At 42.3% G+C, this 18,580-nt stretch overlaps 1 protein-coding gene across 1 annotated transcript in view; it reads left to right on the top strand.

The window, feature by feature from the left end:
- Positions 1-4,872: 4,872 nt before the first annotated feature.
- The window catches only part of CALD1 (caldesmon 1), a 226,826-nt gene continuing 213,118 nt past the window's right edge, over positions 4,873-18,580 (top strand). The window contains exon 1 of the mRNA XM_081331793.1: positions 4,873-4,955. The gene's annotated coding sequence lies outside the window, so the exon portion shown is untranslated. The remainder of the gene's footprint in view (positions 4,956-18,580) is intronic.

Here is an 18,580-nt window from a genome sequence, read left to right on the forward strand (position 1 = left end):
CATTCTAACCACCGTGCCACCACAGAAAAGTCAAGTCTTCATGGCTCTTCTGAACCAGAGCAGAATGAGGGCCATCCAGATTTTGAGGGAACCTCATTCCAGAAAGCAGGTGCTGCTACTGAGGAGATGCATTTCCTGAGTCCTGAGAGAGTCTTGACAGTGTTTAACTGAAGAAGCCCAATGTGTCAAAACCTGTGAGATTCAATTGATCTGGGGAGACATACAATCCTTCAAGTTAACTTGACAAGTACAAAAGTCTTCATTTAGACCAGTATTTCTCAACCTTGGCTACATTTAAATAGGTGGACGTCAACTCTCAGAATTCCCAAAGTACAATTTCCAAATCATTGGAGGAAATAATTCCACTTTATTCTGCTTTGGTGAGAGTTCACCTAAAGCTGGGATCTCCAAACTTGCTAACTTTAAGACCTGGGACTTCAACTCCCAGAATTCCTCAACCAACTATGCTGGTGGGGGAATTCTGGGAATTGAAGTCCACAAGTCTTAAAGTTGCCAAGTTTGGAGACCCCTGAGCTAAAGTATACCGTTGAGTCCTGGGGACCATGCTTTAAGAGCGTTCAGAGGAATAAGCTAGAGAAGGGTAATAAAAATCATAAAAAAACAAAGCGAAACATAAAATCCTGTCTGGACCATCTAATTTTAGATTGCCCATGCAAAGAAGGGGAAAAAATATTACATTATGGAAGTTTTCTCAAGAAAATTATTCACTTGGCCTAAGTAAGTAAATAGCAGAAAGAAGGGCCTTGGCCAAGCCTTTGCTGATGCTTAGCGGTCTAAGTATGGAGGGAATTTATAAATATCAAAATTGAGCAACATTTCCTGGCCAAAAGGTTGTACTTCTTTTTTAAAAAAGTAAGTTGGTCCTGCCTTCATTCCTCTGAGGATTTCAACAGGGATATTTTTAAAAAAAACAGCTGCAAAATTATATCTCTGTCAACTCTTGAAATAGCATCAGGCTTTGAAATGGTTCAGACAGACCCAGTTTTATCACTTCAGTGAATATGACCAACTTTTAATAACCAGTTTAATAAAGATATCTCTCTCACAATATAAATTTCTCAAAGACAAAATTTCTACCTTGTCTAGCCTCTGGTTCCGGGCAGAGTGATTTTCAACCAATCAACCAATTAAGGGTTAATCTTTCGGTAGTTTCTCAACTGACTGGGAAAAGATGGAATTACTATGGTTTGCTTCCATCTAATTTAAGTACCTCTTAGTCATCAAACTGGCTGGATGATAAAGTTAATCCTCGATTTACAACAGTTTGTCCAGTGACCGTTGGGAAATTACAACGGCACTGAACAAAATGACTTATAACTGTTTTTCACACTGATGACCATTGCAGCATCCCCATGATCATGTGATCAAAATGCAGATGATTGGCAACTGACTCATATTTATGACAGTTGCAATGTCCCAGGGTCACATGATCAATGGGGAAGCCAGATTCACTTAACAACTGTGTTACTAACTTAACAACTGCAGTAATTCTGGTAAGGAAACTTGTAAAATGGGGCAAAATTCACTTAACTGTCTCGCTTAGCAACAGAAATTTTGGGCTCCATTGTGGTCATAAGCTGAGGACTACTTGTTATTTTTAACAAGAATTCATTTTTCATACGATCATTTGTCAGTCTTGGCTCTCCAATCCTACCTCTAACTTTTGCATTTCATTGAGGAAACACCGACAGATTGGGTTAAAGACTCACCTACAGCTGTCTAGCTTCCAACTAAAATAGAGTTATGTGTCAAGTTCCCCCCACCCCCCAGCCAAATGTAAAGTCTCTAGTTATATTTCTAGCAGCTACACATTTCGTCCAAATGCTGGTGAGTGTCTGTGATCCATGATCACACCACGATCTGTTCAAATGTTATGGACACCTCTTGGAAAAGGTTTCACCTGCAACAAACACTTGCTGGAGTGGCTGAGGAATGAGGATTGTGGAAGGTTCAAGGCGGCAGTCGCCTGCATTTCTGCGAATCCATGAGATGAACAGTTTACTTCCCCAAAGTCAAAGGTATGATGGCAGTCGCAAACTACTTTGCCTGGATTGTTATCTCCACAAAGAGAAGAGAAGCCTGATGCCTCCCTTGCTCAATTTTGTGAAGATATTGTATATTTGTATGTTGCGTTGGCTTAATGTGTCTCTGGCTTTCAAAAATAGCATGATGATAACATGTATCATTTCTTTCTTCTGTCTTTTTGGGTGGGGTTGTCTTTTTGGATGTTTGGTCCACAGTGTGAATGCTTTCCAGCCCAAATCAGATTGCCTAATCTCCCTCTCTCCCTCTCCCTCCCTCCCCTCTCTCTTCATTTTTCATCCCCCCACCTCATTTCCCTGATTCCCCCATTTTCTTCTTCTCTCATTTCTGATGCCCTCAGCCTCATTTCAGCCCTGCAGTTGGCATGTCCATGGCAAAGTAGACCAGAGCTTCAGCGCAGGAGTTGCAGACTTGCTTCCGCTGTCTTCTTCCCCATGTTGTAGAGAGAAGAGTATTTCCAGAGACACCCCCCCCCCCATCTGTATGGAGGAAGTAGGTTTTTGGGTGGCTGGCAGACCTTTGCGACCAATTCTCTAACCTCAAGGAGTGTTATTTCTTTGAGATTAGAGCCCTGCCATTAGACAGTAGCCCTGGGTCTTGCCTTGGATGGCAAGGGAATAAAATGAAAAGCAGCAGATATCATTCTTCTGGTTTTGTGGTCCTAAAGTTCTGAAGAAGCTTCTTGGATCAGAAGTGAATTGTTTTCAAAGAAAAAAAAAACAAGGAAGTCCAGTTTCCTATTGCAAAAAAGCACCTTTGGGAGAACTATGACCTGGATGATTGAGATGATTGTTCTTGGATCTCTTGGAATAATCATGCTTTGTGGTTGGAGAACCGACAACCCCCCCCCCCCAAAGAGCTATTGTCCCCCCCTCCCAGCCTCTCTTCTGCATGCATAAAGTCCTTGTTCTGCAGAATAGGGGGCTGGAAGTTTTGCACTGGCTAATGGCACTTAGTTCAGTCACGTGGAAGAGCTGCGTGTTTTTCTCCCTCTGCATCTCCTTCCCATCTTCTTTTACCTGGCTGCAGATCCAGGTATTTAGAGTGGAAGGCACATAACTTTATACAAATGTCCTGGACTATGGCCCTTGCTCAGCTGAGCATAAAAAGGAATAAAAAGAATTGTCTTATTCTCCAAATCACCCGACAGTAGACAAGAAATAACGGGTGGAACATCATTAAAGAGAGAGCCAACCTAGAATGAAGGAGAAATTCCCTGACAGTGAGAACAATTAATCTGTGTAATGTAGGGGGTCTCCAAACTTGGCCCTTTTATGACTTGTGGACTTCAACTCCCAGAATTCCTCAGCTAGCGTGCCTGGCTGAGGAATTCTGGGAATTGAAGTCCACAAGTCTTAAAGTTGCCAAGTTTGAAGACCTCTGCTTTACTGAGTAAAATTGGACCACTAATTCTCTGCAGCATCCTCATGGTCACTTGGTTGCTTAGCAACTGGCATGGATTTATGAGGGATGCAAGTGGGATAGGGTTTCCTGCTTGAGCTTGGAGTTGGATCAGAACAGGGGTCTTCAAACTTGGCCCTTTTATGACTTGTGGACTTCAACTCCCAGAATTCCTCAGCCAGCTTGCCTGGCTGAGGAATTCTGGGAGCTGAAGTCCACAAGTCATAAAAGGGCCAGGTTTGAGGACCCCTGGTGTAACGGCTTGACTCTGGAAGTTGTGGGTGCTCCATCACGAGGTTTTTAAGAAGAGATTGGACGGCCATTTGTGTGAAATGGTATAAGATCTCCTGCTTGAGGAGGGGGTTGGGTAGAAGACCTCTAAGGTCCTTTCCAAGTTTGTTATTTTGTAGATAGATGGACAGATAGATAGTCCTAATAATATGTCTAAATATGTTATAATCAGGGATATGTTTTCTAAAAGTGTATATGCCATGAGCAACAACCAAGAGGGTATTTTTTGGAGGGGGGGGGAGGAGAATGTTTAAAGTTGCACAAGCAAATAGAAAATCTTGTTCCCTACCCAGAATGTTTTCAGAGTCAGCTTCGCCATCTTTTGCACCCTCCTCTCCCCTTTTGTTCCCAGCCAATTCTGAATGATAAAGGACATTCTTTAAAAACATCTGGTATTCATTTCCAAAATATACTGTCGTTTCTATTTTGTTTGTGGCAAATGGCTTGCTTGATGTTGTTATTCCCCTGCATTCTCTCCAGAATGAAAGTATTGGTAAATACGTGGATCCATTCTCTCTCTCTCTCTCTCTCTCTCTCTCTCTCTCTCTCTCTCTCTCTCTCTCTCTCTCTCTCTCTCTCTCTCTCTCTCTCTCTCTCTCTCTCCTCTCCCTCTCCCTCTCCCTCTCTCTCTCTCTCTCTCTCTCTCTCTCTCTCTCTCTTTTTAAATGTATTTCAATTTTTTTTGAGCACCTCCATTTGTGTTTAAGAAGAGAGCCTCTTTCTCCAAGATTAACATTTCTTATGATTGTTCTTGACAGAGGATTTACTTTCAGAGGCCCTGTGAAGGATAACCAAAAAAGTGCATGGAACAAGACAATTTTGGCAGCCTGTATGAATTTTCAGGGGTTTTTAGGTCTTGGGTTGTTTTTTTTTTATGACCAGCTTCCTGAATGTGCCTGGAGAATGACAGGCATCTCTTAGGCTGGCTGACCCCACCTTTGGCTGCAGCCAAGGCATTGGCTGCTTTTTAGAATAAATTGAGGACAATGCTGGCCACTGGTTGCCAATTCTAAACATCAGGGATATGTATTCACTTAGCACTAACTTTTGGGAGGGGCCAAGGAGAGAGTGCAATTTTGTGAACTGGGCTTGTGGGGTTTAGAGACAGTCAGAGAGCCTCACTTGTACAGTTGTGCTCTCATCTGGACGGCCACGGCTGCCTTCCTACGCTGACCAGAGAGTTGAGCTTTGCTACAGAGGTAAGGGCTTAAATACGCTCTCATGGAAAACAAGAGGATAGGGAGTCCTTCCCTTTTGCAATTCCACCGTGGACTGTTTGCAGAGGAGTTTTGATGTGGTGTCAGGGGGAACCAACAAGGATGGAGGTTTTGCTGAACTAATCCGGTGACTTTCGGTTAACATTCTATCTCACATTAATGTGAAGTACGGGCACGCATGCAGTCACCCAGACAGATTTTTCCCACGCACCTTTCTCTCGTGCATGGGGAGAGAGGTGGCAGCCTTTGATTCCGCCGATGGGCCCTTTAATTGCACATCTGGCGCTGCAGTTCAGCCTTCCCCTTTTTTCCCCTTTGAAAAATTGTGCCTTGCCTGCTGCTCAGCCTTGACGCGAAAGGTGTGCAATTGAGCTTTGTATTTCTCCCTTTTGGGATTTTCTTTAAGCAGGAGAATTGGCGGGGTGGGGTGGGGTGGGGAGAAAGAGATGCCAAAATCAGATTCAAAAAAACAAACACAAACAAACCCCTACATAGCAACAGACCCAAATCGGGCAAATTCTGGTTAAGATTAAGGATTTGATATCTTGTTGAAATACATGTCTTGTCCAGGCTGCCTTTCATTAGAAAAGGAGATGGTGGTGGTGGGTTTTTTTTTGTTGACAATAGAGTCCATCTGTTTCTAATTTCTACCCTTGCTCCCCACAGCCAAGACGGTTCTAATGAGGGACCCTTTCTAGTTCATACAAGAAACTGTCCATGAGTGATTCTCTTGGACGGTCGTGTTTGTATGTGGGTGAGGCAGCTTTTCATTCCGGAAAGAGAGAGAGAGCAGATTTTTTTTAAAAAAATAAAAATAAAAAATTGGAGCATTTTTGCCATGCTCAGAGAATTTAACAGAGCAGAGAGCATTGATAATTTTACACAGGACAGAGTTTGTCCGGGCTGATCATGATGAGCATAAAAAAAGGGAAAAGCAATAGAAGGACAGTTTAAATAAGAGAGGAAGGCGGTTCCTTTTCCTTGTTCGATCATTGCTGTATTTGATGGACTCTTGAGCAAAATATTTCCTAGAAACTCTCCTGCTTCTTTTTGTTTTAGTCATAAAAACAATATGGGGAAAAAAAATCTACCAGGAATTTCTACGCAAAAGCCTTTGCAATTTGAGAGACTTGTTTGTTGGACTACACCAAGTTCTTTCTCTGAAGGCTTTACTAAAATTGACGTTTTAGGTATTTTAATTGCATAAAGTACCTTAAAAAAATAACGATTAGGCTGAGAGATGTGTTTGATGACCTTGGTATTATTCAGGAGTGATCATTATGGAAGAAATTCCCTATCAAGCATGCAATCTCATAGGTACGATATGGAAAGATGATTAAATCTAGGATCAGACAAGAAATTCTTTTTCCCCCCATCACTTCTCATTTAGTTTGATGAAAGAGAAATGGCTTTAGAAATTATTCCAAAGAAAACAATTGTCAGGGCTAGAATGTGGTGTCCTTCACGTATCAAGTTCTGGGGTGGCCAAGGTATGGGTGCTTTGAAGCTAAAACAGATTTTTATTTTTCTCAATTCCATTCACTTTCCCTTGGTGTTCTGCTTCAAGGGATGGTTTTGAAAGGGAAGGCATCTTCATTATCATCGGGTTAGGAAAAAAATGGCAAATATATACACAATTGTGATCTTATATGATAATACTGGAGAAGCATCGATTCTCATGACTTTAGGCAGCTGTGATGGAGATAGGCCCACTCCCCAAGAATTGGGGGCACAAAGTAGCTGTAACGTGGGAGATCACGTACAGGTTAGTAGCAACGGGTCTGAAGAGGAGGAAGCTCAGAACCATGGGGTGTAACCACTGTCTCTTCCTCCTCCTTATACATAGTATCAGCTATTGGAATTACAGTTTGGAATGGTTGGGAATGTTCTCAGATTCTGGCCTGGCCTCATCCATCCATGCTGGCAACTGGTTCATCCTGGTTAGGAAGGGCTCTAAAAAGTTTGCTGTTTGAGCTCGTGAGCAAAATGGTTTTCCCAACTTGGTTGTGCTTTTTCTCAGCATCCCTTGGCTTGAGCTCTCTGACTCAGTTCTTGGTTTATTGCCAATTTGTTGTTAGCTGCAAAGTCGTGTCCGACCCATCGCGACCCCATGGACAATGTTCCTCCAGGCCTTCCTGTCCTCTACCATCTTCTGGAGTCCATTTAGGCTCATGCTTACTGCTTGAGTGACTCCATCCAGCCACCTCATTCTCTGTCGTCCCCTTCTTCTCTTGCCCTCAATCTTTCCCAGCATTAGGCTCTTCTCCAGTGAGTCCTTCCTTCTCATTAGGTGGCCAAAGTATTTGAGTTTTAGCTTCAGGATCTGGCCTTCTAAAGAGCAGTCAGGGTTGATCTCCTCTAGGACTGACCGGTTTGATCGCCTTGCAGTCCAAGGGGCTCGCAGGAGTCTTCTCCAGCACCATAGTTCAAAGGCCTCAATTCTTTGGCGCTCAGCCTTTCTTATGGTCCAACTTTCACAGCCATACATTGCAACTGGGAAGACCATAGCCTTGACTATATGCACTTTTGTTGACAGGGTGATGTCTCTGCTTTTTACTGTGCTGTCTAGATTTGCCATTGCTTTCCTCCCGAGGAGCAAGCATCTTTTAATTTCTTGGCTACAGTTCCCATCTGCAGTGATCTCGGAGCCCAGGAAAATAAAATCTGTCACTACCTCCATTTCTTTCCCATCTATTTGCCAGGAATTGAGAGGGCCGGATGCCATGATTTTGGTTTTCTTAATGTTAATAGCTGCCAATAGCTGCCTTTAACTCAGATTTGAGAATGGGTGACTTTAGACATTGGCCTGGAGAAAAGGGTTAACCCTTTCATAGCCACCAATGCAACCCTGTTCTGAATGATATTCCCAACCTTGCCCTTCTGCATTTGCTGTTTCCAGGAAAACAAGTTTTGCTTGGGCCATGTCTACAGGTAGTCCTCAACTTACAACCACAATTGAGCCCAAAATTTCTGTTATTAAGTGAGTTTTGTCCCATTTTATGACCTTTCTTGCCTCAGTCGTTAAGTGAATCATTGTTGATAAGTTAGTAACTCGGTTGTTACGTGAATCTGGCTTCCCCATTGACTTTGCTTGTCAGAAGGTGGCAAAAGTTGATCTCATGACCTTTGGATACTGCAACCATCATAAATGTGAATCCGTTGCCAAGCATCTGATTTTGGATCATATGATCATGGGGGATGCTGCAAAGGTCATAACTGTGAAAAATGGTCCTAAGTCACTTTTTTCCACTACCGTTGTAATTTGAAGTGGAAATGGAGTGGAAAGGATTGGGCTGAATTTGTGATGCTTCTTTCAGATTCCACCTGCCAGTTTAGAGAAACAGAAAGCATGACATCTATTTATCCCAGTTGACTGTACTTTCAAAACTTTTAACTATATGCAAAACTATGCTATTCAAAATATACTCTAAATCCATCTCATTAGAATGAAGATATTAGGCAGCTCTCAAAAAGCTCAAAACCGAAATGTAATTGTAGATTTACAAGTGCTTCAATTCTACAGTTGAGTGTGCAGCTGAGGTTATATTATGCCTTTCCACCTGGAAGCTTGTTCACTTGACCCTTGGATTCAGTGATCTGATTCTAGTTCAAGTCTTATCACTGTGGAATATTCAACACACGATCACCTCAGTTGCCCTTCGGAGCGCGCTGGTAAATATCTTTACTGTGGGGCTCAAGTTTTTAGCAGAAATATCTGTAGCAGAGAAAGCCCTTAGCAGGTGCTCCTGTTGGCTTGCATAAGGATTCACAGTGCCTCAGCAAAGAAATCCATAGTCCTGCGCATCATGCAATGTTTTAAATATTAGAAGAAGAAAAAAATGTAGCTAGTAAGTCCAATCCAATCTTCTAAAATTTAGCCTGCCCCCCCACTTAAAGGAGGGGGGAATTCTTGCCTGATGCATGTATTCATTTGATGAGATTTCATTAATGTTATTTGAAACATCCTTACAAATTTCAGCTGCCTCTTAGCAGGCAGCCTAGCATCGAGGTATCCAGTAGATTTCCCTGATTTCTAAACTTGATGAAGATATCTAGATTTCTTAAATAAGCGTTTTGAGGGGAAAATTGTACTTAAATATTTATTGAAACACACATTTCACATATTTATATATCGTAGACTACTTTTTAAATTTACAGATTAATTTTGATACAGAACAGAGTGAAAAGAGTAGACACATCTATTTACCCCTAATTTTATTGGTGGACAAGAAAAAGGAGATAAACAGTAGGCTATTATGAAACACGAGTAAGATGTTACATGGGCAGGACCTACAGTATATTGGAACTCTTTTCATGTGTGAAGCTGGTGATTTTCCAAAAATCAAACTGCTGTTCCATAGACCTGTGATAGTGCAGCACTGTATTTGTCACACGAATTGAAATTACGCATATCTCAGACAGGGGAGAAATAGGAGATGAAAGAAAGTTAAGTTGGGGTATGCATCATGCATAAGAGTAAGCCAACTGACACATTGATAAAGCTCAAATAGGATGGAGCCTGAAGCATTTTTTGATCGTCATCACACTTGTACACTTCACGGTGCTTCTGTGAAAAGCAGAAATTGAAGACAAGTTGATGACTAAAAGCAGGGGTGTCAAACTGCCGGCCCGTGGACCGGATGTGTCATGCCGAAACCATGCCCACTGCAGCTCCGGCAATGGGGAAAAAGTCACGATACGTCATGACATGTCACATGACGCCATGAGTTTGACACCCCTGACTTAAAGCAATGTTTCTTAATCTTGGTTACTTGAAGATGTGTGGACTTCAAAAAGCTGGCTGAGGAATTCTGGGAGTTGAAGTCCATACATCTTCAAGCAGCCAGGTTTGAGAAACACTGACTTAAAGTAACCAACAAAAATGGACCACATGCAACACACCCAAAACTTTGGCAAAAACTTTAATTTAGAAAGATGGATGTGTCTTTGGAGAAGAAATTTGCTGAATATTTGCAATCAACCTACTGATGAGTCTAATATTTATGATCTCAGCAGCTGGAACTAGGAAAGCAGTGGGAAAGTACCCTACTTGGAAAAGATTTTGCTCAGTGGAAACTTTCACTACATATTTCTCTGCTTGGCTCATGCAAATAATAAATAAAGAGAGAGTCCTTGGAGAGATATGACAGAATTAAAAACAATAAGTGCCTTGGCCATTCACACGTTCATTTGTTGTATGTCCTTAAATAGGGAGAAAAAAGTCCTATTGGGCATGTAATCCTTAACTGTCCACCAAATGTATTGAGAATCATTTTGCAAAAGTCAAAAAGGGAAGCAATGTTTTATGAGGCCAACCTCATAATCTTCCGAGAAAAATAAAAGGGCATAAAATGCATTGGAGAATAAACAATTCTACACCAGGAGATCCTTAGAAGTTCTCAACCCTTTGAGGTAGACCAGTCTAAGAAACCAAAGTTATGAATTCTGATACTACTTTTGTTATAAGGTTACAGTAACAGAGTTTTGCAAGTCTCAGTTTGCCTCCCCCCTCCCTTTACCTTGAAGATAAGTAGAGAGGGTTAAGCCTGAGGTGCTTTCTCAAATTACATTACTACTCTGGACTCAAATTCCAGCTCTTCTTCCAACTCCACATGGTTATTCCTACCATCCATTACTGAAGTATGCTCTTTTATTTGGAAAAGTAAACATCTTAGATGATGATCTGGGTCCAAGAATGGGAGATTCCAGATTTTTTTAGGGGGAAAAGCTCAAAGGCTGTTATGAGAGGGAAACAGAAATGTATAGCTGATTCGAGTGGGATAGTTATGATGGTGCACTAAAAAAAATCAAGAGAATTAAGAAGAATTGGGACAGATGGCAGGGCAGAGGTGTCCCCAGGTGGAGTTAAGAAAATCCGGATAGCTGCTATGCTGTAAGGTCCATTCTGGTTTTTATGTGTAGTTGCCATCTGTTCACTTTTTTGACCATATCCCGTGTGGCACGGATATGGCACAAAATAGCTATCTATCAACTATTAAATTTCCAGGTGTAAAAGGTGGCATATATGGGTGTGTTCCTCATTTTATTCTCATAATGAAAACTATGAAGTAATCCAAAATCACCCAAGAACTGCCACGGTTAGAAGGGAACTGGAATCTAAATCTTCCCAGCCTGTATCCAACACATTAACTATGATGTGGTGACTTCAGCATGGTGGTTTGAAGACATATTGACCCCACTTTCCCAAAGACAATACAACCGTTTGTTGTAAATGCACAAAGTCACTTAGCTGAAATGGGTGGTATAGAAATTTGATTGATTGATAAGTAAATAAATAAACAAAAAAAATCAACCATCACAGTTGTATTTCCACTTACTATGTGTATTAATCTATTATATTAAAATCATCAAAAGAAAAGAATAAAAAGTGTATATGTGAGAGATATGGCAGGTCAGTGATTTTTTTTAAAAAGTGTCAGCTGGTTGAGTATATCAAGTCAATGAAAAAGTTAGATGAGGAATGCTAGCAAGAAGAATATTATTATTTGATGTTAAAAAAATCCAGGATCATGTACATTTAAAGTATCAACCTCATTCAGAAGTTAAACGTTTATTTATTTGTTTATTTTGGAAAATGCTGATGATTTTCTGAGAAAGTTTGCTGTTGATGGCGATTTAGAATACTTTTCAATGTTGAGGAGCCCACTTGTGGTGGAACGGAGATTTTTGATGTTTATTTATGTATCTAAGATATTTGTATGAAGTATTACTACACTTGAACAGCAGTAGCACTTATATACTGCTTCATAGTGCTTTACAGCCCTCTCTAAGTGGTTTATAGTGTCAGCATATTGCCCCCAACATTCTGGGTCCTTTTTTACCTACCTCGGAAGGATGGAAGGCTGAGTCAACCTCGAGCCAGTGAGGATCGAACGCCTGGCAGTGAGCAGAGTTAGCCTGCAATACTGCATTCTAACCACTGCGTCACCACAAATGCCTGCTAAGCGAGACATACTTACATTTATCTATGATGCATGATGATAGTCCTGGATGACGGGGATAGAATAAAGTGCTGCAGGTCTGAATGTATTCATTTCTGCAAGCAGCAATATAGAGGTAGACAGTTTACTGCCTCCTGACTTTGTCTATTCTTTTGTTTGCTGTTTGTTGAGGAGAATGCTGATCTGAAGTCACTTCCTTTTACCTTATTTCATAGGCTCACATATTAGTCTCATAAATCAGAGGTAGCTCCCAGTCAAGAGTCTGCTTGTAAGGCCAGGAGAAAAGAAAGTGAATGTTTCATTTGCAGTGGCTTGGTTCATTTGTAAATTGGCCCTGGAGAGGAAGACAAAATAAATAAAAACTGCATCCGAAAAGTGACAACTCATGTTAGTGCTATGTAGAGGGCAGAAAGGAAATACAGGTAGTCTTCGACCTATGAGCACAATTGAGGCCAAAATTTCTGTTGCTAAGTGAGACATTTGTTAAGTGAATTCTGCCCCATTTTACGACCTTTCTTGCCACAGTTGTTAAGTGAATCACTGCAGCTGTTAAGTTAGTAACACGGTTGTGAAGTGAATGTGGCTTCTCCACTGACTTGGCTTGTCAGCAGATCACAAAAGGTAATCACGTGACCCTGGGACACTGCATCCGTCATAAACATGAACTGGTTGCCAAGCATACGAATTTTGATCATGTGACCATGGGGAAGCTGCAATGGCCGTAAGTGTGAAAAAAGGTCACAGCTCACTTTTTTCAATGTAGTTGTAACTTCAAACAGTCGCTAAATGAACAATTGTCGAGGACTACCTGTATGGCAATGAATGTGAGAAATAGATCACCAGATAACATCTGATTTGTTTCTTCCCCACTTTCTAATTTCGTTAAAGAGAAAGAGGTCATTTCATTGAGTGAGCAGGAATCTGCAGTTTTGACAAATGGAAAAAAAATATGGGAGGCTCTGTTGTGCATTACGCAAAGGAGAGGTGTTCGGTTTAATAATTAAAGATGCATTCTACGTGGAGTCAGTTCTGCTCTTAGTAAAATACATTACAGAGAAAGGATATGATGTAAGATTTAAAAGCAATAATTGTTCTATAGCCGACACTGGGGAATTGCTCAGGAAAGTCACTTTCGAGAAAAGTGGACTTCTTGAATTAGACTGTGCAGAAGATAAAAACAAAAGCAGCACACAATTTTCAACCAGAGAAATGATGCAACTAAATGGCATCTGGTAATGGAGCAGAGAGACGCAGGTGGTAATTGGAAGACTTAGCCAAAGGACTGAAGCTGACGTCTTGTCTGAATCAGCCAAGGTGTGCGTGTTATATGAAGGCCCAGAACTGAGCCAATGAATCTGGGGGGGAGGGGGAAGAAAAAGTGACAAGCTGTTAGAACTAGGTCACTTGTCTGCCAATGCATGTCACCGCAGCAGGTGGAAACAAATACTGTATATCCTCACAATCATACAGTATTGCCCAAGACACATATTTTGCTACTTGGCACGCAGTGAAAACAGTCAGTTACCAGTGAGATTTTAAACAACACATGTGGCTTTATTAAGCAGTAGCTTTGGGAAGGTAAAGCTGATCCTTGCCTTAACCCAGATCCAGAATTGACAGGCGAACAGGCATTCTCACTTATCCAGGTGGTTTTGTCATCTGTTCCAAAGATAAGGATAGCTAAGAAAATTGCAAAGAATCTCAACAAGGCAGCAGAGATGAAAGGAGAGATATGATCTTGGCATCCAGATAGAAAGTGAAAAGCATTATCCCCTCAGTCAAAGACCAAAGATAACAGAGTTTCTTGAATACTTAAGCTAACTGAAACCAATGAAGCCAGTGTGCGCATGGAAACCAACTTCCCCAAATAAAGTGCAAATAGTGTTCTTGTGCCTAAGACTGACAAAATGTAGGGTTTCATTGGAAAGTTCTAGTATTGAGCCACAATGAGAAAGCCAAGCATTTCTGCATAAGTCCAAATCCTGAGTAAAGCAAATGTACCAACCAGGAGGGTGCTGGATTAGAGTCAAGAGAATAAGCAGGTATCTTAAGGCTACCGGACAATTCCTGAAGCAGCTTTGGATAATACTTTTCAGCAGCCTCCCAAATCCATGCAAAAGCATTGCCCTGTTCTTGCATAATTTTTAAAGGCGAGAGCATTCTTGTGTGGTGTTTGCAGCCTCCAAAAATCATCTGAGAATGGGGATGTGCTTTTAAAGAATAGTTGTCAGGTGCTGGTGGCGTGTCACCCAAAATATGTGCTCTCACCTTTGACGCATGGATCAAAGGTCCATCATCACTGTGCTAGCCTTTGCTTATCTCTGTGATGTATTTCATGCAAATGTAACATCTTTCTGTTATAAAGTTTCTACTCTCAAGAACTTTCACACACCCATAGAAAGTCTTCAAGCTCCAACAGTCAAAAGCTGCTGAGTCTAATAAGACCAAGAGGTCTGTCCTCCCAATTTCTAGGTCCCAATGAAGCTCACCCACCACCCATCAAAGTAATCAATACTTTTTCTGCAGTGCTGAATGCAGGTAGAGTTGGGTTGAGCAACTGTTTCATTTTGAACATTCTACATGGCAAGAAAATGTAGATCTAACTCTAGCCAGCAAGATCAATCAGCCACCTATGGCAATCAACACAATGACAGAGATTCCAGCCAGGTTATCCTCATATTCAAGGTGTAATCTTGTATTTTACTCTTCAGCTTCCTATTCTATGCTGGTGATCGCTGTCATGCTTGGGCTTCTGTTTTAATTTAGTTTTGCCGTGATGTTGATCACATCTCTTTTACCTGCCATCTGGAAATTATCCTTTTTTCAAATAACCTTTCCCCCCCACCCCAAGATTGCTTCCTTTATTTCTTTGTTGCCACTTCGTTTCCCAAGGGCGCAGGTTCAAAGGACAAATTGTGATTTGGAACACGTGTGGTTGTGCATGTAGAAACCGGTCAGGAACACCTCAAACTAAGCGTGCCTTTTCTCAGTTTCATGCTTCAGCTGTGGAAAACAGCCCTGCAAGTCCAGGAAAATGACCCAAATTATTACTATAATTTTGAATATGAAAGAAGGGAAAAGATTAATAACATGGGACCCATTTACCAGGCTGTTCTTTTAAACTACTGTGATTATATTTAATATAGTTACATGCACATTCACTCCCATCATATTGAATGTTTGGTGTTTGCATTAAAACACTACAGCCTGGCCCTTCCTACTTTATAAGGAGCAGATCTTGACCCCAAACTAGTTGTGTCCAACTTGGTGAGACCTTTGGAAGAACTTCTTTTCTGGAAGGGCATTTCAACAACAGACTTCTCCATAGATTCCCTTGGAAAGCTTCTGAGAAATAACAGAGTGAGTCACGGACTATTAGGCAGAACCAAAGGCACGTGGCTGCACTCAAGGCCACGCAATTGTATAGTACAGGGTGTAGAAAGTACTGTTTTCCAGGAGTTATAAAACCTCTGCCTCCTGAGGATGCAATTTATGTGCCAGATGTGACGCTGCTGCTGTGCAGGTGTGATCAGTGTGAGAGGAATGGCCATTCTGGAAGCAAACAGATGGTCTCTTGATGTAATCAATGTAAATTATGGTGACTTATACCTGGGCGCAATATAAAACTAAACATGCATCGCTTACTCCAGCCATTTCCTCGTGTGCATGAAAGGGAACCGGCACTCATTAGCCTCCAGGAAAGCATATGGTCATAATGCAGCAATACAGCAATAATAAAAATATATGGGAGCTTTGCTAGGGATGGGCGTCCTACTGGGACTTTCAGAATTCCACCAAAATGAAGTCACAGAAAGTGAAGATGAAGGCGCTTTTGTCCTTTGTTCTTCTTCTTAACGATTAAAGGGGATGGCATCGGTGTGTGGCACATCTTGCTTTTCACTTTGGGCTTATCTGCGGTTGTCAGGCTCTTTGACAGTGTCAGCAAAACAAATGTCCGGTCGACTCTCAATGGGGCTGAGCTGAGGTTTTTGAAGCAGCTTCAAAGTCCTGCCAAGTTGGCGTGGAAACTCCTTGGAAAGCAACAGACACCCGAAGGCTCATTTCACAGCAGTTGTAATGTACGGCAGTCCTGATTGTTTCCTCAAAACTGGAACACTCAGAGAAGTAATTGGAAGGGCTGGAAGTGATTTAAGGAAGGCATCCCTTGTATTCTTTGATCTTAGTTCTCCCACTGTCTTTCAGGAAGTTTTGAGAAAGTCATATGAATCCCCAGTTCATCAGAACCAAGAGTGGAATGACTACCTCTATCTAAACCAGGGGTAGGCAACCTCGGCTCTTTTATGACCCATGGACTTCAACTCCCAGAATTCCTGAGTCAGCTATGCTGACTCAGGAATTCTGGGAGTTGAAGTCCATGGGTCATAAAAGAGCCGAGGTTGCCTACCCCTGACCTAAACCATTGCTTGTTCCCCACCCAAAAAACACTGTTAGTTGAAAAGCAAACAATTATTGTCTTCCCCTAAGACAGGGGTAGGCAACCTCAGCTCTTTTATGACTCATGGACTTCAACTCCCAGAATTCCTGAGTCAGCTAGGAATTCTGGGAGTTGAAGTCCATGAGTCATAAAAGAGCTGAGGTTGCCTACCCCTGCCCTAAGATGATCCCATTGCTTATACTGACCCTAAAGGTGACCTTTTAAGATTTATTTATTAAATGAACTTTAGAATGAATAATAAAAAATCTGGGTTTTACCAATCCATTACATTCTCTTGACCTTCTGCAAGTGCCCAGTTTGGCAGTTAGCTTCCACAATCAATTTACCTCTGGAAATGTTAGTCTGTTCCTGGATTTCAGGAAGCGCTCTGGCTTTTTTTTCTACTTACTTTGGCCTACTTGGGGGAAAGAAGAAAGGACCCCATCTTGGCCTGTTTCATATTGCGCTCAAAGGGATATGGGATGCTGAGAGTAATCTGGACTTGAAGTAGAAATATGTGGCTCTATATTTAGTTGCCTTGCAGGAAATTTGGAATAGGAGATTCTAGCATCTGCCTAGATAATTTAGGTGAAAACCTGCACAGTTCAGCGATTTCTAGGGCATTGTTGTTGTTGTTGTTGTTGTTGTTAGCTCTTTCTTCCACTGTCAACTGATGATTTCTCTTAATATCTGAGCATGCCATTTCTTCTGCTTCACCTGCCAGCTACTGGGCAGTGGGAGTGGGGGTGGGGGGAACAGGAGGCACAGAGATTCTGATCTCTTTGGGAATAGATTAAATTACACATTTGTTTAAAAATATCGCTTTTAACTTGTTGTTGTTGTGTTGTTGTTAGCTGCGAAGTTGTGTCTGACCCATCGCGACCCTATGGACAACGTTCCTCCAGGCCTTCCTGTCCTCTACCATCTTCTGGAGTCCATTTAAGCTCACGCCTACTGCTTCAGTGACTCCATCCAGCCACCTCCTTCTCTGTTGTCCCCTTCTTCTATTGCCCTCGATTTTTCCCAGCATTCAGCTCTTCTCCAGTGAGTCCTTCCTTCTCATTAGGTGGCCAAAGTATTTGAGTTTCCACTTCAGGATCTGGCCTTCTAAAGAGCAGTCAGGGTTGATCTCCTCTAGGACTGACCGGTTTGATTGCCTTGCAGTCCAAGGGACTCACAGGAGTCTTCTCCAGCACCTTAGTTCAAAGGCCTCAATTCTTTGATGCTCAGCCTTTCTTATGGTCCACCTTTCACTGCCATACATTGCAACTGGGAAGACTGCAAAGCTGCTCTGCTGTGTGCTGGCCACTCATGCACAACCACGCATCCTTTCTGAACTTCACCATGCCTTGCTTCCTGCTTTGTCAAGTAAGCAAGCGAGACAGCCAGTTTAACAGTTAACTCCTTTATTCTGAACCAGGCAAAGAACATGAGAACAAGACATCTATTTATACTGACAGCTGCCGGCAGTTCGACCAATCCGGGGTGAGTCCGTTCCCGCGCCGTTTATCTCCGCCAATCGGGGCCGTCCGGTTTTGACAGCTCGGAGCTGTCATCGGTAGCGCGTGTTGAGCTGTCAATCGCTGGCGCTTGCGCAGTTCTGCCCGGCAGCTTTTGACAGCTGTCAAAAGCTGCCACGGCTTTACCTCAGCCCTGCCAAACCTCTATTTAACTCCATGTGTGAATACATAACAATAAGTAAATACACAACACCCCTTACCCCTCCCTCTGATTGAGTTGGTTTTTCCCCAACTGTTTCTTTTTCGGGTTTCCCCATTCAAAATCCTTTAGGTAGGTAGGAGGTCTTTTTATTCTTTCGGAGCGCCGGGGGGTTGTCTCGGTTGGTTGTTCCTTTTCCCCAGGGGCTTCTAGGTTTGGCCCCGGGGGCAGGGGGTCTGGCTCCGCGTCACTTGGAGCGGGGTGTTGAAATGGTATATTCCGATCGGGGGAATTTTGGCGTGCGGGGCTTCGTGGCGGTGCTTCTGTTAGTAATTCGTCGTTACCCCTTCCCCCAATGTTTTGAGGACTGCGCCGCCGAAGTTGGTCTATGTGTCTGCGGATATGTGAATCTTGTCCAATGTCTATGATGTATGACAGGGGGCCTGTTTGTTCGATGACCACCCCTGGTGTCCATTTGTTGCCCCCCCCCGTAATTCCTTGCCCAGACGGCTTGTCCTGTGTTAAGATTTCTATGTTGGAGGGGTGGTTCT

This window comes from Vipera berus (genome assembly GCF_964194415.1).
Source record: "Vipera berus genome assembly, chromosome: 6".
NCBI lineage: Eukaryota > Metazoa > Chordata > Lepidosauria > Squamata > Viperidae > Vipera > Vipera berus.